This window comes from Melospiza georgiana, chromosome 5 (assembly GCF_028018845.1).
Source record: "Melospiza georgiana isolate bMelGeo1 chromosome 5, bMelGeo1.pri, whole genome shotgun sequence".
In the NCBI taxonomy this organism is placed as follows: domain Eukaryota; kingdom Metazoa; phylum Chordata; class Aves; order Passeriformes; family Passerellidae; genus Melospiza; species Melospiza georgiana.
The window spans coordinates 33,682,328-33,706,420 of NC_080434.1; the positions used below are offsets into that span (position 1 = coordinate 33,682,328).

General features: G+C 42.4%; 1 protein-coding gene across 2 annotated transcripts in view; it reads right to left on the reverse strand.

The window, feature by feature from the left end:
• The window catches only part of MAML3 (mastermind like transcriptional coactivator 3), a 156,970-nt gene that overhangs the window by 111,520 nt on the left and 21,357 nt on the right, over window positions 1-24,093 (reverse strand). The window lies entirely within an intron of this gene.

A 24,093-nucleotide genomic window follows, 5' to 3' on the forward strand; every position in this document is an offset into this window, starting at 1 on the left:
ATTATTGAGGAACCAATGAGGAGCTGCATTATATTCAAGAATGAGCCAAAGTGAACTTTGAAGCACGAAACAAAGCCCATCTATGCAAGGGAGTGAACTGCTTTAGCAATCTAGAGATGAGGCTTGCTGCATTTTTAAGAGGTTTGTCACCACAATATAAAAAAATAAAAGAACAACTTTGTTGTTCTTGGAGATACTGACTGCATAAGTGCACTTTGGTCCTTTGTGTCAACTTTATTTGGAGTATTCATCGAACAACAAAGCATTAACACTGAGCATGCACATTCACGGTGTTTCCTAGACCAGCTCTTGTTTAATCTGCGTACTAAGGCTCGGGGACAATTCAGAAACACAAACAAGCCCTTGTGTCACGCTGAGTTACAGTTCTCTAGCTTTTCCCTCTGTGCAGGAGGGTGCAGATTCTGTACAGAGCTGCTGCTGCTCAAAATCCAGAGCCAGAACACATCCAGCACCCATCATCCTTGTCAGTCCGTAAGAAGCAAGGGTGAAAGAAATGCTTAACTTAAAACTTGTCTTTTTCAAACTAGATGTAGATCAGCAGTGCCCAGTACTTCTCTTACCTCACTACTGCAGCAGCTCACAGGTATAATCTGGACCAGCCATGCAGAGCTAAAGTACATTGTGAGATTTAAAGACAATTCTATGCTCCAAGGCATTTTCCCTCGGCTTCACTCATCCTTCTTGGAGTGTTCTTTAGGAGCATTGGCTTATGCCCTCTCAATAACAAAACACCTGGAGAAGCTGCAACCCATCCACTTCCATGCACACACTCATGTGATTTTCTCATGGAAACCCTCTCCTTTTCCTCTGCTCCTCTCCCGTCATCCATTTGGATTACAGCCTCCCGGGGACAGAGCCCAAACTCTCCACCTGTGCAGTCCCCTCTAGTAAGGAGGCAGAACATGCAGCAAAGAACAAAAAAGGAACAGACCACACACACTTTTCATTTTGTACATGAAAAGGAATCTACTTCCTCCTGTGTCACCTGCCCTTATTTGAGAAATTTCTTTTCTTCTGGTTCTCATTATGGTTTCAATGAAGCAAGGAAAGCTTATTTAAAATAACGCTGATACAAATGATATGACTTAAAAAAAAAAAAAAAAAAAAAAAAGAAGGAATGCATTACTAAAAGTAATTCCTAGCCATGTCAAGAGAGATTCCTAGCCAAGTCTCTAAGAGCATGGTTTTCCAGAATCCATAGGGAAGACAGCTTTTCCACTGATGCTGGAAAAACAGAGAATGTTCCCAAAACACCCAAAGCTAGGCCTGAAAGAGAATTGTACACCTGCTCTCCCTTACTCCAGAAAATTACCTTTGCATTTCAAACAAAGATCTCAAAACTTAAATCTTTAACTACAAAGAAAAGAAGCAAACAACTTCCCATCTCAATTACTGCACAAACATTCCTTCAAATTTCTGAGAGCTACATGAAAGGAAAATAAGCACAAAAATAATTTGAATAATGCCTGTGTCTAGGGGTTAATTTGCAAATAGCACATACCCCAGCACTTTTGAATCACAAGGCTCATTCAGGTATAAAGTCTCCAGAATGTTGTCTGGAGACTTGTTAACACCTCAGGACTGCTCAATTTGTTTTCAGCCTTCCACACTCACTTCGGGTCAAAACACTAACACCATGACCCAAAATCAGCAGAGGGGCTGCCTGGTTTACAGAAGCTTCAAAGTATTCTGGATTGAGCTTTTACCACAGAACCCCAATCCATTCAGCAGTTGAACAAAACCTCAGCTCGAGGAGGGTGTGACCCTGCTGGGGAGAGAAGAACGGTGATGCCCTGCAGAGATGCAGCACCGCTTGCATCCACCACCACTGCTGCATCACCAACTGGACATAACCTTACAGGGGTCTTTTGTCTCTGCCTGGAATTTCTGAGCACTCTCAGCTGTGATAATTGGTTTGGCTGTCCATTCCATCCATCAGGTGATAGAAAATATCCATCAGACTAAATGCAGTGTGAGAGAATTCTCTTTAGCCAATTAGCTGGTAATGAGAACATTAGCCACAGTGTCTTCTGCAGAGGGCACCTTAGCAATTCCAGCGAAGCCCACAAAGATGACAGTTCTATCTGGGTGATTAATAGCCAGTGTATGACACTATATGAATTCTACACAGTTGTGGAAAATTAGGGAGGAATGATCCACTTTATGCTGTTAAATATTTTAAGAGCCACAGATGATTTTACATTACATTCTAATACATACACTTATTTTGTATCTTGAAATTAACTCTCCTGAACCAAGGATAGTTTTTAAAGCATTTGGACTTCTCCAGACAAGAGGAATTATATAAATTCAAGCACTTACAGCAGTTACAGAATGATAAGATTCTCTCTTGTACAGTGTGGTTTTGAACATCAGGACAGCAAAACTAAGTCAGTCTGTTTCTCCACCCTCACCTCAAGTATACTCTTCTGACTCTACAGACAGTGGCTTAACTTCCAACCTGGCAGGTCAGAAACAGCCACCTGTGTAACGTGAAAAGCCAGGGAAAGTCAATATTTGTTCTTGCCCATAAGATTTTTAGTACAGAGTGTGTTCTCTGTGTGAACACGTGCAAAGGTACACCCAGACCTCAGTGGGATCACACCCCAAAGTCCTTCAGTGGCAACATAAAGCAAAGAAAAAAAACTATACTGGCACGTGAATAGATTCAGTTACACCAGTGAAAAATCTTTAAATGGGCACACTGCAAAGCTGTAGTCCAGTTTAGCCTAATTGGATTTAATTGCCAAAAGAAATAAACAATTTGAGTTTACTGTTACACCAGAAGGGTGCTTGTAAGAGAAGTCTATAACGGTGCAGCGACTGATACATCAATTTATTTACACTGCAAGATTGCCTGGGTGAGCTGTGTGGGGGCAGAAAAAGAGGGGAAAGGCAGAGGAGATTAGTGAATGGTGCAGTTATGGGAAGTGACAGAGCAATCAATAATCTCCAGGTTCAGAGGATAAATTGAACTGACAAAAGTCAGCCTTAGCTTGCATACCAGAATTTCATTTGTATAAATCCTCTGTGGAGAAGGAAGGAATAACGTAACAACTGGGATAATTTGAACATATTTTTCTTCTTTAACTGCTCTTCCAAAGTGTCATTTCTTCCTCAGTCCAGGCCTTCCTCTTACTGGAGCTTTGTTAAGCTTGAAATACATAGCAAATTTCAGATGGAACACATTAAAAAGTGCTTAGATACCATGGCAATGGGCACACTGGGAGCACCACTCAACACAACAGTCGAGACAGACAAATGGATTTGTATGCAGTGAATTCTATACAAGAGAATTTTTAAAAAATCTGCAGAAGCTGGCAGGTACCAGGTGCCTGCCCTGCACCAGCCCATGCAGCACCATCCAGGCAGGGGCAGCAAGGAACTGCTGAGACCTTGCACGAAGGAAGAAAGATGATTCTGAGAGTAGAGACACCAGTGAGACTTCATCCTGAGCTGTTTAGTTTTCTTGAAATCTATGGATCAGAACAATTTTTTTTATCAAGCACAATTCTATGCTTTTATGCAATTTTTTTTTAATGTAAGGACAGTTAATATGGTAATAATGCAAAGGGAGTTCAAAACTGAAAATTAAATTCAATTGATTGCAGATTGACAATGTGTCATCTGTTAATTAAAAGTGACAACTGTAACATTATATTTCATTGTGCAATGCAAAATTATTGACTGTGGCAAGCTCTTCCAAGTTCTATCACTCTTTTACAGTCATCAGCTGGGCTAAGGAGGCAAGCATGGGATTAGCTCTACAAAGCACTAAACAAGATTGCCACATGCAGCTGGCTTCTGCTGGCCTGAAAGGACTGGGATTGTGTCTGTAGTGGCAGCTGGGACATGTCACAGCAAGTGACATGAGCGACTTACATGGTGCATGACTATAAAAGCAGAGCAACCTTTTGTTTCAGGGGACTTCCAGTGAAGCGCTGCTGATCTTATGTTAAACTGTTGCATCACTTTGTCGCAGACATCTTTTATGGAAAATCCTTTCCTTGGAATTTTTCCTCCTGAGAAGCTGAGAGGCCTCAGGAACAAAATGTAAACATTGATTATCTGCTGCTGTGGAATGCAACAGGTGCATCTGGGATTGGTCTCATGTGGTTGTTTTTAATTAAAACATGTCATGTGGTTGTGACATGCAAACAATAATATTGGACATGCTGCTCTCATTTACACTTGGAAAGAAGGTTATGCCTTTTCCTTCCAGATCCAGAACTAACTGCAGTCCTTCATACTGCTGCTTAGAGGCAAGGTGTGTGCTGTATTCCTCACATAACACCAGCAGACTCAATCCAGCCATAGGGCAACAAACACAAGTATTTTTGTCACTGGCATTGATGGTTTACAGAAAAAATTCATTCATTTCTTTGCTGTGCCTAAAAAACTGTGCTCAAGATGCAAACATCTTTAAACAGGAGGAACTTCATATTACAAAACAACCTACACTAGGTTCCCACTGAACATTAGGCTACCAACCACATGCTTTATCTTACAACTTGAATCACAAAAATCCTGTGCTGCATTTGTGACAGGGGAGCCCAAACAAACTTCTTTTTAATAAAATGCGACTATAAAATGGCCAATTCCTATAGCTATTGACCATGTGGCTGTGTGCTTACTGGGACCACAGCCATCACACAAGTGTCTGCAGCGTGCTGAGCAGCTCCTCTTCCCAAAAACTCCTGAAGGAGAGCAGGGAAACAACAGCTGTGAGGTGATAATTGTGTCATGGCTAGTGACAGGAAGGCTGAAGCAGCCCTCAGTGTGTCTCTGGTCGAGGGAAAGATGAGCCTATAATGACAATATATTGCAGTGTCAGTGATTAGGAGATTAACAGCTGCAAAAAGCACAGCAAAAATAACTCCGTAGTGTTAATTCATTTCCTAATCACAGCTCGGAGCTCACAGCACAAGGAAAACCACGTTTGCTTCTGTGTGTGTATAAACACAAAGGAGCACAAGATTCTGTTTCTTTCCCCAGGTATTACTGCCTGTGTCACCAGAACACGAGTGGCTATTATGAATTACCTCCACCATCCTGTATTCGCCTCCCCGTGAAAGGGGGGTGAGAGGGGAGCACAGAAAAGATGGCATCTGTTAGATTCCCTTTCTTTCTTCAGCTTTTAGCAGCCTTCAGAGGTCAGGATGCTATTGGCTCTGCTTGTGTGCGAGCTGGAGCTGTTCACTTAGCAACAGCAGAACTCTCTGGCAGCGTGTGTGTGCACCCGTGAGAGGGAGGAGGAGACAGGGCTGGGGAGGAAGGCTCAGAGGATGGGCAAGCTCTGCCCCTGCACCACTGCTGCCCGTGCCCTGCATCCCACCAAAAGCAGCTTGGGAGCCCAGCATATTGCATTTGTAATATAGGAGCCTAAACAGAGCCTACAAACAGCAGCCAATCTCAATACAGCCTGCATTTAATGCAGGTCGTAAAGAACGGATTCTGTGCCTGAAACAATATGGATGCAAGATGTGATGTGTTAGAAGAAAAAGGATGGGGGAAGAAGAAAGCCATAGATGAGATTATGCAGAAAGAACAAACAAGTTTACCTTCATCTGCTTTTTCTCCTGCTATCTATTAGCAAAAAACCCAAGACTTAACCAACTGCATAGAGACACTCTCTGTACCATTATTCAGCCTCCAGAAGCATGAGCCTGTATCTCAGCTACTTCTGAATAAGTTTCTTAAAGAGCAGGGAAGGGAATAGCAGAGGAAGGTGTTAAGACAGAAAAAAATATGTATTTTTCAGATCTTAGTTCCTTTATGAAACACAGGAGGCTTGTGCTGAGAGATTACTGATTATTTCAAGCTGCTGTTCAGAGCAACATGGGAGATTTCATGCAGATCATTCCACAGGGAACATAGAGCCTGCAACCCTCCCATGCAACTGGCATCAGATATTTTACTTTCTGCCACTGTTAAAGAAGAGCTCTGAGCACCCCCCAGGGAAAGCATAATTTTCTCATATGTAAGGTATGCCTCCCTCCTCTCCACCCATCCCCAAATGAAGTAATTGTACAGCAAATGTCACTGACCCTATCCTTTCTCCCAATTGCCTTACATTTGTGTAGATCTAAATTTTTAATTATAAAACTAAATGTAAGTCCCTCTACATGTGGAGTGTCACTGCTGGTCTTTCCAACTTTGAACACATAATCCTGCAAGTCAAGCCTACTGAAATGCAGCAGCTGAACAGCTCTAAACAGATCAGCTCAAAAACAAAAAATAATGCCCAACCAGGACCTTCTTTCTACTCAGAATGAGGAGCTTAAAAGCAACCAAGGTTGTTGTTTTATCCTTTTCACCTCTTTTGTGTGACAATTCTATTACATTTTCCTTATATTCAACAATACAATGGATATGTAATAAAAGAAAGGAAATGGTACTTCCCTAGATTCAATATATCCAAAACATATATGTAATTGTTAAAGAGGAACCTGTATTTTTGGAGGAATGGGTCCACAGCACGGGTTGCAGGCCTCCTTCTCCTTTAACTTCCTCCATAGAAGGATTTCACCTTGCCAACAAAAATCTACAGATTACAGGAACTGAGCAGAGGTAGAAAAAGTTGAACTTACTGAAAATGTAAACTTGGGTATTAGATAGCTTTGAGGATTCCCAATGGGATATGTTCATAACTTTAAATGAGGTTCATGGTCATTGTTATTATCTCATGAATGTGAAATCTGTTTGCAGTATCAATACAGTACATGGAAAGGAAAGCTACAAATATATGAAAAAGCTAAAAAATCTTTAGGCACCACTCTAACTCCCTGCCATGAGCAGGGTCACCTTCCACTTTTCACAGGTTACTCAAAGTAACCTATGAAACCTAACCTATGTAACCTAATCACATCTTCACATTACACATACACAGTTTAAAAGCTCTCATTTGGGGGACTGATTTGCATGCCCACCTCTGAATTGATATGATCTGAAGAAGAACAATGCCTCTTAACAGCCCATCTTTTAATTTGTACCTTAAGTGGCTGGAATAAGAAGGGAGAAGGAGAATAATTAAGCATTGGGGTTTTTTTAAACACCACAAACATCACATTTCCTTTATGCTTCAGCAATTTCACTGTAGGAGACAAATCAATACTCTTCTCTGTGGAGCTAAAGATTCTCATTTGGTAAGGAAAATGGGGAATTTACCTTAAGGAAAACAATACATAATTCTTTAGAATTTAAAATAAAACAAACAAACCAAACCTTTTTTGTCTAGTTTCTGTTTTGTAAATAAAAACTAAGAACACTTAGAGGGAAGAGTTTTTCTGTATAGACAGGATTTTCATAAACACACTTGCTCCTTCCAACACATTGAAGGAAAAGCAGAAAAAATGCCTAAAGGAGAAAAACATTTTTTTCTGACTGCATCGCTAATTGTCTCTTTAAGAAAAACCTTACAAAATTACAATAAAAATGCATTTCTAAACAATCATGACCCTTTTGGTAAAGCTGCTGCTTTATGTTACTTGCAGGGCTGGTAACAGAAAGCCAGCTGAGAGTCTGGCTGTTGGTGTCAGGTAGTGCCACCAAAAACCAGGCTTCTTTTACACAACTTCAGTGGAATGATAGTTCTTATCAGGGAAAGAGCATTTCAGCAGGCAGGAGAATAACGGTGCAGTGCTCTGTGAGTGGCAGAATGAAATCCAGTTCCACAGGCAGCCAGGAAGGCAGCACCAGTGGGTGGTTATCAAGACACTTTCATCAGACACTCGAAGGCCATGCAAAGCTTTATAAATCAGCATGAAGAGTTTACAACTGACACGCCACTGAACACAGAACACTAAAGACTCCTCCTGTTCTGAAAAGCTGATTTTTGGCAGCAGCCTTCCTGCAGCTTTTTGATTTTACTTGCAAGAGTTAAAGGGTGGAGGCAGATAGAATCGAATAACCCAGTCTCAAACCCAAGAAAGCATGAATTGAAATCTGTCTCCATGACAGAGAAATTATCTGCCGCTGATAATATTCCTCAGATAATAAAAGCCAGGATGTGAAACAGCCCAAGTACTTCAGGGGAACCAAAACAATAAATCAGGGTGCTAGACAAGTGTGAGATGCTCTGCTACCTGAGAGACAGTTCCGTCTCCCAGAAGCTGGATACCCTGACAGGCCCTACATCCTGGTGAGAAACCAAGAGAAGATGAGGAGTGCCCCTCAAACCAACCTCATGTGGAGCAAAACAACACCTGCAAATGACAGCCAAAAGCCCTACAAGGAGATGGGCAGGGTGTCTTCCTGCCAGCTCAAGGTGCGATTCCAGTGACACCTCCAACAATGCAATTGTCAGCTTTTAAGCTTGGAAAGGAAAGAACTTACAAGGGCACCAAAACAGCATCTACAATTACACATTTCACTGGTCTAAAATTACTGAGTAGTAATTGGAACTGGAAAAATCTAAAGCACCTGCTCAATGGGAAAGCATGCAGGAACAGCCATTTTCTGCACTACAAAAAATGACCTGAACAATAATAACCACACCACCAAACCACATCACAGTCACTGAAGGGGAAAACTTCCTCTCTGCCATTTTTCAATCAAGTGGAGATAACAGAAAGGCACAAACAAGAAATCCACACAGACTAGGGATACAAGAATAGAGATGGGATCAGACACCTTGTGTATTTATCACTGACTGAAAACCACCCCAAGTGTCAATGGGGCTGGACTCCACTTTCCAACAGAAATACAATGAAGGCAAAGGACCAACTATCCAGATAACACTTCTATATCCATTTTAGCAATACAGGCAAAACCTTCCATTAATAAATCCCCAAGGAGAAGTTCGCAAACTACTTTTTCACCTAAATTTCAAAAAACTATTCCTCTTCAAACAATAAAGCATGTTTTGCAGATCCTTTGAAATATTTTCCTAGGGGGGAAAACTAAGACAGAGAGAGATATTGAAGAGAGAGATGAGAGACAGTTCTCATTGTAATAAACTGATTCTTGGAAAGTCTGACCCAGCAGAGAAGATAATTAGCAGCCAGGCTAGTAATTCTCTTCAGCCATGCAAGTACAGCTGTTAACTCTTTCTGTAAAACACTGAGATAAAGGGTAACTGCAGTGTGGATTTTCTAAGTGATGTTCCAGCAGCTCAACATTTCCTTCTCAAGTTTGATATGTCCTTCTGCAACCAGCTGGTGATGTAATGTAAAATTTAAGATGCCATCTGCATGAAAAGAAATCCAAATTAAGAATACAACAATTATGGGGGAAAATCCATAAGACAGAAGATGTGCAAAACGTTTGAAAGCACAAATATAAGAAATTCCCCTGTATAGCAAATCCTTAGTACAGTTTGGAAGTGAAACACGACAGATATTCACCTTACTGTGCACATTACACCAAGGAACAAGACATTGCAATAGCAAATCTAGGATAAAACCATGAAAAATCCAAAAGAAAATCTGGAATAGGACTGAGAGGGCAACAAATGGCCAAAATTAAGAGAATTATTCTGAACTGAGCACCAAATGGAGCAATTTCAAGTACAGGGAGATATAACAGGAGCATCCTACCTAAGCATCAGAGATTTATGGGCAGACATCAGTGGGAGTATGTTTTGGGTCTTACAAACCCCCTTTTCACCGTTTAAAAAGCATTGTGGATTTCACAGTGACCTGGAACTTGTTTAGTGGCTGCTTTGGACGGACCTTGGCATACAGTGAAACCTCAATAATCCAAACACATTCCACACAGTGATTTTGTGTTCCATTAGCAAACCTTTTTATTTTAAATCCTTTTAGAGCTACATGTCGTTTCCAGTACTGCTTTGCTACCTAAGAGCATCTTGTCTGAATTGCTGCATCAAATCTAGAATCATACTAAAAGATTCCTGCAGGAACTTAAGAACCATATACATTTGACTAGCAACAGATGACAAATCAGTCAAAATAAAAAATAATAAAAATAGAAGATACAGAGAATAAGGCAGGCTGTGGATCTCACAAGTGTCTGCGATTTCACAGACAAGCAGCCGAGTTTACAAGCACAACAAATTAGCAGGACTTGGATGAGCCACAGGAAGTAATTGTGCATTGCTAGATCGTAGCAAACATGAGGTAAAGGCTCATTAACCTACAACTTTCCATGGAGCCACAAACTAACACTTGTTACCTGGCGTTTCCTAAGGGCTCACACGCACTCATTGAACTCTTCAGCTGAGCCCGGGAAGCTTTCTAAGCCTAAGCTTTCTAAGACTCTTAAAGTGAACCTGAAATGACCAAACTTAGCAATTACACATTTTGCCATGTAGTATCCTTATCTAAATTTCAGTCTTTGTGTGCAAACAGAGAGGGTTTTGTCTGTTTGGCCTATTGTCTTAGAATTATTCCATTTGCATCATGAAAGTTAATTACACCAACTACAGAAACTGAGTAGAGAATCAGGACTGCTTTTTGGTCCTGTGCATGCCTATGTTAATATCTGTCTTTTTGGTCCTATGCATGTCTGTCTATGTTAATATCTGTCTGTATGCCCATGAACATGCACACTACACTGAGATAAAACATGAACAGAACAATGAGGCTTTTATCATCTTTAGTACAGTTCTGTTATATATAACCTTTCAGCTTAAATACAAGCTTTAACTTGGATCTCTCACAGGCATACAGTTATATACTTATTTATAGCTACAGCAATAGAGAGGCTGCTTAGAAAAGTAGAACATCTTTGGGAAAAGTGGGTGGTGATAATGCCAAACAGAATCTGCTTTTCAACTTTGCTGGCATCTCTGGTCTATGAAAACTGAACTTGAATCCCCTTTTTCAGCCCAGTAGATTTCTTTGAATCACGTGTCATAATCTGTGCAAACTGTTTGGCTGCTAAAAAATTTTGCTGATCTCTTCTTTAAGTCAGCTGCAGATTTACAGGGAGATTTATAAAACATCCCTGCCTCTGAGATGTTCGGTTTATAATCAAGTAACTCGTTCACGGTGCTGATAGAAGTCACACATTATTATCCCCCACAAGGTACCAACAGCCAATTAAACACCCAGAGGAACCCACTGTTAATGACCCAGCTCTTCATTCCTCCCAACCTATGGGAAGTGAAATAGTTCGATCTTTGTTTTGTATGTTAAAACAAGAAGTTGATTTTCATTCACACCTCTCCATTTCCCTGGCTGTTTCACCTGCATCACCCTTTTGCTTTCTCTCCCTGCCCTGTGCCACTGGGGCTGTGTCTGCACGACTCCATCCAATCCACCAAACAAATGGAATCAAAACAAAACTGAAATGGAAGCAGCAAAACGCTTTCCAGGCATCCCCCAGGTGTTTCACTAACATAATACACTCCTTGCCTTCAGTCTTTCTAGTTCAGCCTCATTCAGCTAAGCCTCCCTATTAGGATACAATCCAAAGAAGTGCTTAAATGCCTATTTAAATACAGATGGTTTAAACACTTTTCTGAATTAAACCCCTTAACTGTCAGATCTTCAGAACAGAAAGAATGCTTTAATTTTGGCTTACAGAGAACTGAATAATCAGATAGAAGAATGCTCTTCCTGGCTGCATTGGTGGCTTGCTGACAACATACACAAAACCAGAAATATCTTCTCACTTCCTCTTAACTTTGTGCATTGGATCTTAAAGAAGATGCAGACAACAGAAAACACAAATCTCATCAGACAGACCACCAGGCATGTGCTCAGAGAAAATCCATGGAGCTGCCATTTCTGGCAGAGAATTACAATCACTCAATGTCAGAGTTGTCTCTTGTACAACAGGACAAGTGCTGCTCAATTCACCCTAAGAGACATTAATATGATTTGCTGCTTATCCACTGCTTTGAGACAAAGGGTCATTTTTACTTCAATATTAAAATAACCAGGATCTCTTTTTTTCTTCCAAATCTGTGAGTCTCTTTTTGTGGGAGGACCACCTCATCCTGACAACAGCTGAATGCAGCTTCCCCAGTGTCTGTGAGAAGCACTCCTGCAGAAGGCAAAGGGGACACTACAAAACAACCACACATGATCCAGAAGGGCTTCCTGACCCTGCAGTGCTTCCAGGCCTCTCTGCTTCTAAGAGGTGGTATGCCCAGCTCAGCATTTTCTGAGTCAGGAGCTGCATTTTCCCTCCTTTTCCTTGCAATCATTTAATTAAATCTTTGTGAAACAACAACAAACACCACCTCCCCTCCCACACTCTCATGTTCCATTTCCACGGCAGAAAGCACAGCACCTTTAGCTCGGGCAGCCTCCTCCCTGCCAGCTGTGCACCACCAAGGGAACGGAAACCCAGGGATATGGCAGGGCCACAGGGAATGTGTGAGTGTCACAGAGTCCTGGGCACGCACAGGACTCTGACTGTGGCACCATGTTTTGTGAGATTCTAATGACGCACAGCCCTGCCAGCTTCCCCCCTCCACACCACCCAAAGCTTTACGTAGGAGGCAGAGTTATATAATAAAATTACTGTTTCTGCAGCATTTGCCCCATACCAACACAGAAATGCAGGCTTTATTATTCTTCCCTACTGGCAGGCACTGACTGACAAGTGCTTTAACCCTCTTTGCACTAAACTCTCAGATTGACTTCTGACTCAAAACAGCGGGAGAAACAGCCACTGATCATTTCTGCTCTCTCCACTTGTGAGGCTGATTCTTGGCCTTTGAGATCATTTTTATCAGCTCATAAGCGCCTGCTTATTAAGGATCACATTTACATCCTGGGGAAACTTCTACTCCCCATGATTTAGTTGCATCCAGGACTAACGCGGCTCAGCCTTAGGACAGAACAACTTGACCTGGTTGTACATTGTGGCTGCTTGGAGAAGGATGGAGCTCGTGCTGCAAAAGGGCAAAGGTACGGCTGAGGGGTGCCCTGGGCTGCTCTGCCAATCCAGGGTCTCTGCAAAGCCAGGACTGCAGCAATGTGATGGACACAGAAAGGGGAACCAAGGGTAACCACCTCTGATATCTTGGCCATATGCTGCAGGACACATCTCCCCTTGCAGCAAGGAGTGAGTTTCTAGTCACTGTTTCTGCATACAAGGCACCAATTTGCTTTTCAGGACCCTGCTTTCTGTTCCTCAGGTGTGCAGGCACTTTGGAAAAGCTGTTAAGCCAAACGAGGACTGAAATCTCACTGAGAGACAATTAATTGGCCAACACAACTCACTGGTGTCTCTTCTACCAAATCAAAACGAGCCACCAGCAGGGGCATGCCCAGGAACAGAACCTGAGTTCTGCAGCCTTCAGAGCATCTGTGTATCATCCCCACAATTATAATTCTCAGCAGCTTTCTCACCAGAGAACACAGCTGTCACCACTTTAGTGTGTTCGTTCATCAGCACTGAGTGACCTTCATTCACAATCTCCCTGAGCAAGTATTTCCAGCTACCTGTCTGTGGTGGCCTTGGAGCACCCAGCAGCCTAGTTCTGGGACACAGGCACCTACCGAGGCATTTACTCACACAGAGCTGTGAAGACCATGCATAATCTTCCCAGTAATCTGCACTGAGTAAGCCCTGCCGAGTCACTATCCTGATTTTTCTGCAGGCATAAATTTTCACAGCCCACCACGAGTGCAGTGCAAGCAGTTCCATGGCAGTGCAGACCAAAAGAATAACCTTAACATGAAGGAGTGAGGGGGGCTTTATCACCATGACCTGGCTCCCTAGAACAAGGAGGAATTGAAGATAAAACCGTCTAAAACCATCTTTTCCTGCTGTGAAGCTGGAGTGCTGTTTTTGTGCTGCCAGGGCTTGGCTGTGGTCAGGAGGGAGCTTGGGTAGGGCTGGGATCAGGCTGAGACATGAAGCTGTGTCCCTCAGCAGGCAGGGCTGGAATAGCAGCATTTCCCCTTTCTAATGATAAGTCTTATGAACTCTGGGTAACAGCAAGATCACCGAGTGGGTGGATTTATGTTGAAATTAACTTATGTTTAATCACACACAGTACATAGCCGGTTTTCTGTCTGCTTTAACAGGGCCTGTTTGCTCCAAGGACGGTACTTGCCTGGACTTGAACAATAACTCAGATTAATGCAGGATGTGAAACTAAAGCACAGCTGTTGATCCTGAAGAACTGCAACTGTGGGTATCCCCTTGTGGAACAAGAACACCTTGATCCCATTTGGTTCAGCTTAGCTAAAAGGATGACAGCACAAGCCACACTTCTGAGTGGTCCCCAAAACCATCAGTTGGCTAAATTCTTATTAACAGATACAATTTCTGTCACGACCTGACGCGCCAAGAAGCTAAATGACATGTCCAAACGTGTAAAAGGCAGTAGAGAGCAGGTAAGGAATACTGAGTTTCTTACAGAAGAGAGGAGACATTATCTGAACTTCCTTTACTGTTGTGCTTTCTATATGGGTTATGCATAGAAGAGACAAAATAACACAATATCTTCTTATTACCTTAGTTCTTCCTGTGCTGAAAGCAAATCTAGTAGTTCAAATATTTTTTCTTTAAATTTACAAATGTTTAAGATCTGATAAAATAGCATATATGTGTAGTTGTAAGAAATACATAATTTTTTTCTTTAAAAAGGATGACAGAGTTTTCTATTTTAAACATATTTGTGTGCAAACACATTTATCCTTCCATAGTTAATCTACAGGAAAGAAGAGAACAGATGTAATAAACACAACTGTAATCAGCATAAAATGAAGGGAAGACAAATAAAAGTGCCTTAGAAATGTTGCTGGTAACAGTGTGCTCTTACAGATCTTTCCATGCTTTTTTTTGCAGGTTAGATTATAATTGTTCTCTCAGAATACTCAGGAAGCCTGGACCAAACTCTCCCTCTGTATAATTCCACCTGGACTGATCAGGATGAATTAAGTGCTTCAAAATCACAGCTGGTTTCTTTCTCAGATAAAGCAGAATATATATTATAAAACTGAGGAGTAAGAGCATAACTAAGGGACTCAAAAAACAAAGCATCTCATCTTTCTGACTTCATTCAGGCAAAGCTCTAACACAGCTGTACCTCAAGGCAGTGAGCATTCCCCCTTTTTAAGAGCCATGCTGTATGCTTCTTTTTTTTCTGTTTAACACTTGCTATTCTTACAATTAACATCTTAAAGCTCTATAAGGGAAACACATTAGAGGAGAAAAATTTCTGGCTGTTTGACCCAGTGAAGTTGTTGATTCACAACTTCTGTAACTGCAGCCACACTGCACAGAGACACCAACCACAATGCAGTGACACTGCAGAACACAAACTGGCTGGCAACTCTGGGCAGGTGCTGACTCCAAAACAGCTTTCACTACTTATTTTGACTATTTCTTTTTCAAAACACAGCTCACAAGTTTTCATGTCAACTCTGTCCTCTCTAAAGATGGTGGTTTTCACCTTGTCTACCTTCTCTTTTTGTCTTATTTATTTAAGATGCTCTGGCTTCACTTTTTCTATAATCATAGAATAATTTAGGTCAGAAAAAGATCATCTTACATAGCTGGACTTTACTAATTTACCAGAACTGCAAACGTATCAGAACTATCTTCACAGTTGTGTGAAGATAACCTACTGAAAGGAATGTGTTTAAAACTAGAACAGAAAAAAAAAATCAAAATAATCAAAAGCAAAACAACAAAATCCCCAAACCACTCATTAAACATTTTACAGACGTCAAAAGAATTGTTCAATTAAGAATAGACAGGTGCCCCACGCCCTTTATTTTTTAAAGTTACAGCAGGAGCCATCTCAACAAAGGGCTCAACTGAAGTGACTGCTCCCATGGGGGAAAAACCAGCCTGAGAGTGGCTGTCCAATGAGGTTTGCTGCAGGAGCACAAGGAACAGGCCGGGAAGCTGCAGAACATAAAGAATTCCTGCTGGGTTTCTCCCAGTGTGTCTCCTTTAAATCCAAGGGGGTGCATGGAAACAGCCTCTGAATGCATCAGCTTCTCCCATCTGGAGCAGTGGCTTCAGTCCTGCATCAGCCCACACTCTCCACTCCTTCACTAAAGGAAAACGTGTGTCCAGAGGCATGCAGGTGACCAGGGGAGCCCACAATTGCAGGGAAAACAATGCATGTGCACTTCCAGATAAAATCTGACTACAGGCTTTCAGCATCTTGCATGTTTTCTTGAGAATTGCTCACAAACTGAAAATCCTCTAGTTTTTGGAACAACTCTTTTGTACATGAGAATGTACAACACAGAGGAGTGTGGCTGAGTATTTAGACGAGATGTAAAGCCAAAACCCCTTAACCCACAGGTACCAAAAAGAGAAGCTCCCATATTCCCTTTCCACCTCCTGTCTCTCACTACTCCCAGCCACAAAGATTACTGTGTGTTGCCCTGATCCTTGTCATATCTGCCAATGAACCATTTTAATACGTTAAGAGGGTACAAAGCACACGGGGTGGGCAGCAGGAAAGCTACCAGTGGTTTAGGAGCCTTTATAAACAAAATAAACAAAAATAACCTCCTGAGACAGCCTTACAATTGACAAAGCAGTGAGGAAGTAGACACCAGAAGCTGAAAATTGTGGGTAGTAGGAGTCACACACAGGAAAGTATTTCTTCTCTTTCCAGGTTTTGCAGCAAGCTATCTCTGAGCCTTTTGGCAAAGGTTTGAGACCAACAGGAAAAAGCTGCTTGCTGTGCAGCTGCAGAAAACTGGGCAACTGTGGGTGCAAAAACTAGGAAAGGGCTCAACCAGGGATTAAAACAAGTTAACAGACTGTAGATTCCCTTTGCTGTCCTTAGAATTGTTTCTAAACATGAAAGTCTTCAGTTGAGGAATTTCCTTGGCCACTGATTACCACAAACTGGAATGCTTAAAGACAAGTTATAAGGAGCATTGCTCTCTGCCCTCCTGGGACCTGCTAATGCTTGCTACCAGAAATCAGAAGGTTAAATACAACTTGGCATGAAAGCATCCCAGAAGACACTGCCTTTAACTGGTTCTGGCCCAACCAATTTCTCTACTTCCTATTTAAGACAGTTATTAAACCTGCAGCGTGACTATAAGACTCACCCCTTGATTACCACCTTTCCCTAACAGCCTCCTCTGAAAAACTTCAACAAAAGCCTTGTAAATACAGCCTATGTAAATAAGTTACAGTAAATCAAACATTTTTCCCATTGTGCACTACCCACCTTAACTTTTTGAAAGAATTCTAATATGTTAGAGGAAGTTTACACTTAGAGAAAGTTATGTTGGTTTGCACCTCAGGTACTTTATAATGACATCTATAATGACTTGCTCAACAATTTTCTTAGGCACTTAAATGAGGGTCATGAGTTTATAATTCCCTGGATCACCCTTATCATCTCTCCCACCTTAATAAAAAGAGCACTGGCAATCTTCCAGACTCTTATTATAGCTGCAATGATAAATTAAATCACATTTATTTTGGGGTTGTTTTTTCCTAGAAGGTAATTCAGCTAATACTAAAGAAATAACTGCTGACTTAATAGATTAATGCAGTTCAAATATTATAACATTAATATTCTCCATATTTACATGTACATGTTGGTCAATCTCAAACTGCTTTAACAACAAAGCCACAATCTTTATCTCCATTTAGAAGACCAGGAAGATGAAGCACAGACAAGGGCATTACAGGGCAAAGTTACAAGCAGAGCCCAATTCTCAATATATTTGTATCACTGCCTGCTAAATCACGAGATTCAATGAGGGTTTATGAAGTATAAAAGTATCTCTACTCCTGCCAACATTTTACCAAAAGGTAATGTTAAGCACACCAGGTATTCCAGTGTAAAAAGTATTTTATATTCTAATTTTTTCTTCTTAATTGTCCCTTGAGCCTCCAGAGCTATTCAGGCTCATCAGCTCTCTAGTGGATTTCTAATATATTTCTGGAAGAAAATTACTCATTATATATACATATATAAAAATTATATATATAAAAATAATACATGTATATATTTGTCCTTTTAACTTCCTTTCATTCATCTTGGTCTCTAGCTTTCCTACAAAAGCATACACTTCACTACTTGCATGACTCATACTGAGCTTATTTTCCCCTCACCAACAATTTCTCTGCTCTACATTAATATTTGTCTCTTCTCAGTTAAGCATCTTTTTCCTTTCCAGGCATTTAAGCTGTAGGTACCTTGGTGTCACACTTTGTAGGAGTCACACTTTTCAGTAAAAGGATCACCTTTTCCTCTGCCCCTACAATTAGGCATATTAGTGTCCCCCCCCAAACAATGACCTGCCCAGTCTGGTAACTTAAAAGATGAGGGAGCATTTCACAGCACAGTGCAACCACATTCTTTTAGGAGGATAACTACTGCAAGACATAAAACAAGCTGCTGAAAGGGACCAGATATATTTACTCCTAGAAAGAAAACAGCTTTCCTCTTGAATATTTTAGAAAACAAAAACCAACCCCATTTGGAAACATTGTCTGTCCTTACCCACTCCTAGAGCTATGTTCTCTGTCATTTACAACCTGTTCACATTGGTGGGCAGATGGAGCTAACATTACTGCCCTTCTGGCTGATTTTCCCAGGTCTTTAAACTCTTCTTGAGCTGCTGCACTTGCTGTCACCGCTTTGATCCAGAGACTGACAGCACACTACTTACTGCTGCAGCTTTACAATCCACCCTGGAATTTTTATTCCTGCCATTCCTTTGCTTTATAGGCCTCCCAGCTGAAACACTCTGCAAAGGAGCTCCTGGAATATTTAGGCAAGGCATTACCTTTCCATGGGTGAAAGCAACCTGTGTTTTCTCTGGAGTTTGTTATCTGTCAGTATCACAATATTCACCACCCACACATGCCAGGCCAGTCTGTGCTGTCACAGCATCAAGATCTGGCTCTTCGCACTCTCTTCTTCTCAGCCTTTAAAGTCTAAAAGAAGGAAGTTTCAGTTTATCACTTACAAATGTTATTGAATTAACTACTTCCACCTATTACTACTGCAAGTCAGGGTGCAAAGTTGTGTTTTCCACCAGCAACAAGGAAGCCCAGTCAGTCTTCCAAACTATGGCTAGTGTTGAATTTCAAGCCGTAAAAAATAATTTTAAAATTAAGAATAAATGCTGTATAGAATGAAAAATATCTATTCAGTATAATAAACGTGTATATTATCTATCCACTTAAGTTATTGCTATCAGTGTTTTTCTTCAGATGTGAAGGAAGTATGTAATCCCCATAGCTGGTCAGTGTGAAATGTACATTTTTAATTTGTGAGCTTATCAGGAATGCTAAATCCTATTTCCATCTCACAGCTAATATTGCATCTAGCTTGTATTACTCCTCTCCTTGCAGCTTCTACCTTAAAAAAAAAGAGGCAGCTAGTCAATCTTAGGAGATGACATGACAAACGAGACACATTTCAATAGGATTTAACAATAAACAGCCACCTCAACAAAGAGAAGCCTTCCCCCACCTCCCCACTAGAGCAGCACCAGACACGAACCTGAGTGAGACATGTAACAGGGAAGCATTCCAATTAACGTGTTACAGCTCCTCCAAAGCACTGACCAAAGGCTGCTGCTGCTGCTGGGCACGCAGAACCATAATGGTCACTCGGGCACCTCCTCCCAGCTGTGACAGACCAGAACCTTTGGCTGAGTGGCAGTAATCGTTGCAAGTGTTAAACTACAAGAAGCAAGAAAAATGGCACTGAAATCCTGGAGCGCTTTGAAGCGGGACACACAGTACACCAGCCTCTTTTATGGCTGCCCCACGTCCCCGGGCAAACACAATGAGTCCAACAGTATGAAAAACCAGCTCTAAGATTAATAGTGCATACAGTCATCCAGAGGTTCTCAATAAGGAAAGCACAGGCAGAACTGCAACAAATAGCTACATTTGTTTTTTAACCCACAGAGGACAAAAAAGCTTCTTTTTTGGGACTGAGATTTAGTTTCACCAGAGGCAGAGCTCTCTTGTGCATGCATGTGCATATATCATCTGAAACAGCTGAGAGTGTATAAATTTCAGGTTCTCTCCTAATGGTCAGTCAGTTTAATTAACAGCAACCTTTAATTGCTACAGCAGGCAGAAGGAACCTGGCTATAATTTACATCTTGACAACAAGCCTTCAGACAGATTTCCAGAGGCCAACAGCACCCACTGACCTCAGAACTTAAAGTGTGGGTGCTTGGCTTTGGAATCAGGACTGGTAATCTGTTTTGCCCTCTTTCTTCCTTTCTTTCCTTTCAGTGAGCACTGGAATGCACTGCCCAGGGAGGGGTGGAATCACTGTCCCTGCAGGTGTTTAGGGAAGGACTCAGCACCATGGCCTGCTTGACAAGGTGGTGGCAGGTCTTTGGTTGGACTCTATGCTCTCAGAGGTCTTTTCCAATCCAATCGAGTCTGTGATTCTTCCATTACTGCTAGAAGGAATCAAAAACCCTCTGCTGCTGGAGTTCTTTACCCCAGCCCCTGAGGCCAGGCATGTTTTCTTCTTTAGCATATTTATCATTGTCTCTGCTGTGCACGGGCATTTCCAGGCTCACAGAAAGGAGTTGCTCTCACTAGCACATGGTGAGAAGAGGAAGAGCTGCTCTCATTAAGGGCATGTGGAACATCCATGAAGCTGCTGTGACAGCCCAAGCTTTGGGATATGCTTTCAAAGAGAGCTGAAACTCTGACACACAGAATGTCTGTCAGTCCTGAGAACAGGCTATGCAATATTCCACCTTCACTGCAATTCTCACCCATGCTAAAGTCACGATGAATCACCACAGCTAGGGCTTCTTGACTACATGTGGAAAGTTTTGGCTTTTTTCTGTCTGTTGATCAGCCAAACGATGCTCATGTGAGAGCACAAGCCCTGGTCCCCTTTGTTTGTGCCACAGCTGCACGTGAACTGGGAGCATGTCAGTGTTGGCATCACTGGCAGAACAAAGGAGACAAAGGCTGACACAGGAGAGGGGGACTGCTAGGCTCCTAGAGGGCAGCAGTATTAGAAAAGAAAAAAAATTAAATAAAAAGCAAACTCTAGGAAAGGACACACCTGGACCAGAGGCAATTTTTAAAGGAGGGAGCTCTGCCCATCTGCCAGGTGTGGAGGGCTCACCATTCATGAACCCACCCCTTCCTGACAGTTTTGTGCAAGAGAGCACGGGTTTGGTGAGCAGGGGGATCCAGAGAGCTGTTTCCTATGCCACTACGGCCACAGCACTGCCTTATCTCTTTGCAAACAAGCTAAACCAGGCTGGGCCAAGCGTGCAGGGAAGCACACTAACCACGGGCGGATTTAAGGCTCTTGGCACAGGCACAGGCACTCGGTTTAAGCGGCACGTGTCTCAGCGCTGGGGCTCACGCTGAGCAGCTGCAAATGGACGTGGCAGGCACGGTCCCCTCTGCACCGAGCTCAGTGCGGGAAATTGTGTGAGCTCCAGCGCCGAAACACAGGAAACCTGAGCTGAAAATGCACCCTGGGGAATGAAATCCCTGCTCCTCGCCCCCATCTGCAACTCAGGAGTGCCCAGAGCAGCCTTTGTGCAGCCTCACCTCCAAACATGCCCTGATCTGCACTTGTTTCCAGCCCTACCCAACAGGGAGGGACACTGCCAGGGACACAAAAGGCAGTGTCTCCACCCCAAGCAGTTACAAACCAAGGATATCCAGAGAGGATGGATGTGCCACCTCACTCTCTCCCTTTGCACAGCTTCAGAGCCCAAACTTCCCTCTATCCACGCCATTAGAAGAAGTACATTGCTGCATTTATTTGTTAGTGCAGCAAGAGACACCCCTGTCAGCAGCACTGAAGCTGTGCAAGTGGCTCCTGCAGCTGCCGCTGTTCTCAGACACAGGGTTTCATTCCACAAAGCCTGCCCACCTTTGGAGAGAAGGGGGGACAGGCAGGAGGAGGAGGGAGCAAAGGGGAGAGCCTTTAACCAGGGAGGGGAAAAGAAACCCTCAGAGATCCAAACCAAACGATCCTCGATTCGCAGGGAGGCACGGAACGCAGCTCACACCCAAACAGAGACACTCCTCTGTGGCAAACGAGCATCCTGGTGATTGCTGGCTTTGTTGTTCCTGCAGGAAACTCCCCGCCCCGCTCTCTGGGTTCTCAGGGGCACCTTCCAGCCCTCTCCTTTCACCGCTCCTTTTCCCTTTCCCTTCCCTGGAGCAGCTGCACAGCAGCTGGAATGGGAAACGCCTCGGCGTGCAGCATCCTTCAACCCACCCCACAAATACCCTGCTCCAACGCAAAGGGCTGGCACTGAACAAGATTCACAGAAACATATTTCCTGTGCGTTAGCAAACGGCACAGCACAAAACTCACGATGCACCACCATGTGGCTTCTGCCACGTTATTTTTGTTAATAATGTAAAACAACATGCACCGTGGTGGCTGCAACAACCACAATGCCACCACAGCCTGCTTGTGCCAGGATTAAAGTGGTTTCTTATTAATTATTTAGGTATAGCATTGTATTTAAAAAGCCCTGAGGATGGAATAACATTATTCTTATTTAGTTATTTTTCACCTAGAGTATGATTAAACTGTTCAAAAGTCAGAAGTCCCAATTTTTTCAGCGAAACTGGGAAAAACACCACTTACCCAAAAAACCAGTAAGCATTATTTCAGCAACCTAGCAAAAATACCTGTTAAAAGGCATGGGTTTGTAGCAAGCAGGAGCTGAGCAACTATTGTGAGCTGTAAAAATGAGACAGAACCAGAGAGCTCCATCCTGCTGAGATGAGCTGCAAACTTAATTAGGATCCACACTGGCCTGAAATATGTAATCTGTATTGTCCATTCCCCTCCTCCCTTCCCTGCGTGTGGATACAGATGGCCAGAACCTCACAGATAACCCTGAGCGATGGGTAATGAGGTGATAACACTTGCCAGCCTCCAGCCTCCCTGGCTACCTCCAAATTAACACCCAAGCCGCATTGTGCAGGGTACACCACCAGAAACAAGAGTCCAGCCCACCAGCCAGGCCAACTTGTTGGTCAGGAAATAGAGCAGCTACATTGCTGTGCCTGTTTCTGCTCTTTAAAACTGTGTACAGCTACTGTAAACACCAAACCTCCTCTGTGTTCCAGCTTCAGGAGAAAACAACAAAAAAAAAAAACACTGGAAAAAAAAAAAAAAAAGCCCCCTCCTACCCAGACTTGTCCTGAATACTAATGCTAAAACTATTGCAAAATGCTAAATTGGTACCAGCAACCTATGATTAAAAAAAACAATGAAGCACCTCAAGCACATGAATTAAGGCATCATCTTAAACACAGTTTTTTCATCTTAAGCTGGAAAACCTTTATATGCACACATCTGGGCCTTTTCTGGCTCTTGGTGATCTCAAAGCCACATTAGAGATGCAAATTTTTATGTAAGCTGGTCTAATGCATTTGGGGTCTGAGTGGAAGCTGAAGACACCACAGCACCTTTAAAGGCACCCACAAACGAACCCAAAATCTCAGCCCAGATTGCCTTCTGTCAGTAACCACCCGCTGAAGGCAATTCTCATGGATTACTGGGATGCCTATTGAGGACCATTACTGACGCTGGCTATCTGGTACAGAACATCACTACATGCTTTCATACCTCACATGCTTCTGCCTCTTCACCACTCACTGCTATTTCACAACGCTTCTGAGGCAAGAATTGCAAAGTTTTAGTAACACTAATAATTAATCTGCACAGTTTAAGGTGTAGGAAATGCTCATTTCCTTCTCTGTGTTGCACTGCTCACCAAGAGCAAACCTTGACATGGAAACCTCAGGGCTCAGCTTTGTGTTTTCCAACCATTTGACACCATTCCCTCACTACTATACTGAACATTTTTACTCTCATCCTGCAACTTGTGCATAGCATCTAACTACCCTAATGCCTTCCATCAATAGACTGAGAAAGTAGGCAAATCTCCCACAATTCTGGCCATTTAAGAGAAGGAAGAACAGATTGCTTGGTCATGACCAACCATTAAACTGCAGGACCTTTCCCACTCCATCCTTCACTTTTTGTCTAAAACACTGCAATGATTAGAACAGGGATAAAGACCTAACATTGATCAAAGCTTGGTCAAAAAAAATAGCAAAAAAACCCAGAGACAAAAAATAGAACGAATCCAGAAACTCCTCCACTCCCACCCAGATCAAAACTGCCCTTTATGCAATGTGTCTTTACCAGATTGTATAAAGGTGTTAATTACACAC